We start from the raw sequence: 1,371 nt of genomic DNA on the forward strand, positions 1-1,371 counted from the left end.
GTTAAGGTGAGGGCAGGGGGGCAGGAAGGGAGCAAGGAATGCAGACAGTGTTATAAATCTCATCATCAAGAAACGACTTATGAAATAATGCTGGACGGCCAGCTGGTGGCGCCGTCCAAGGAGTATAAATACTTGGGTGTCGGCCCCAGCTATCCAGGGACATTTTGTAAGACAAGGAGCTAGTGAAATACAACTAGACCTCCATGTTCTGAAACAAGTTGTTTAAAGCCTTGCTTTATGCTCAAACCAACAATGACAATTAAAAAAAAAGTTGAAGTTGAAGTTGAAGTGTGTAGTGAGTTTTATTACATCAGACAGTATCATGAGCTGGAAAGTGGGAAAGGCGTGAGGCGGGAGTGGGATGAGAGAAGGAGAGGGATGAATATACCGTTGTTTCCTCCAAGGGGGTCGACGTCGCCAACGGCCATGGCGCCCACCACCTGGCGCCCAATGACTCTCAGCACTTGCTCCTCCAGGTCTATAAGCTGTTGAATGTCCACTTCACTCCCGCCTGTTCATCGCTGCTTCCTCCTATTGTGGGCCAGCTTGGCCTGCAAGAGAAAGGAAAGTGTGTGAGTGAGAGTGCAGCTATGTGTTTGGAAGGTGTGCCTGCCATAGTTGAATAGCTGTGATTGTAGGCAAGGCTTGAGATGTGGATGTGAGTTTTAGAAGGTGGAGATGCTTGGTGGGTGAGTGGTGGGGGTGTGGTGGTTTGTGCAGTGTGTACAGACTGAGGTTCAGATGGTGGTATGTAGGACTTGTTGAAGTATGTACTCACCCTGTCAACCCAAGTGAGGTCGTTGAATTTTTTACGGCACTGTGTGAGGGTCCTGAGGGCCACACTGCTGGCCAAGATGTCCTGGGCCACTTCGCTCCACATTGCCCTGAAGACCTGGGGCAATGGTCTCCTGCCAGTGGCCGGGATCAGCTCCTTCTTTTGACTGCCGCGACCAATGCCTTCAATGTCTGGTTGCTGAAACGGCGAGCTCTCTCCCTGGGACTGGGATCAACCACGAGGATAAGAGGTGCAGCTGTTGAGCTGCATGGAGGTCACTTTCAGAGCCAGCAATGTTGAGAATGAGGTTATGCTGAATGATTGAACCTGCCTTTAAGAACTGGAAGGAGCCAGTGTGATCCTTCCAATTGGACTGCACATGAAATTGGTTATCTCTCTGTGTACAGTGCCCTAAGTTAGGTGATTAGCGCTTGATTTAGCGCTCCAGTTCTTTCTTGGAGTGCTAACAATCAATTTAATGGGAGGCCAGAAGGATTAGCGCCTGGCGCTAATTCTCCACCTTTTTAAAATTTAGCGCCCCAACCGGGACGATAACGAATTTCTAGACCAAAGGAACAACCCAGTTACCCATAAAC

The 1,371-nt window shown here is 49.3% G+C and overlaps 1 long non-coding RNA gene across 1 annotated transcript; it reads right to left on the reverse strand.

Moving 5' to 3' along the window:
* Nucleotides 1-283: 283 nt before the first annotated feature.
* LOC147117924 (uncharacterized) lies at nucleotides 284-1,038 on the reverse strand. The gene is made up of 2 exons (XR_015078314.1): nucleotides 779-1,038; nucleotides 284-551 (listed from the first exon to the last, which is right to left on the reverse strand). It is a non-coding gene; the product is annotated as an uncharacterized LOC147117924 (long non-coding RNA).
* Nucleotides 1,039-1,371: the final 333 nt, after the last annotated feature.

The sequence above is a fragment of the Somniosus microcephalus genome, chromosome 5 (assembly GCF_052327205.1).
Source record: "Somniosus microcephalus isolate GS21.2 chromosome 5, FLI_Smic_1.0, whole genome shotgun sequence".
Taxonomy (NCBI): domain Eukaryota; kingdom Metazoa; phylum Chordata; class Chondrichthyes; order Squaliformes; family Somniosidae; genus Somniosus; species Somniosus microcephalus.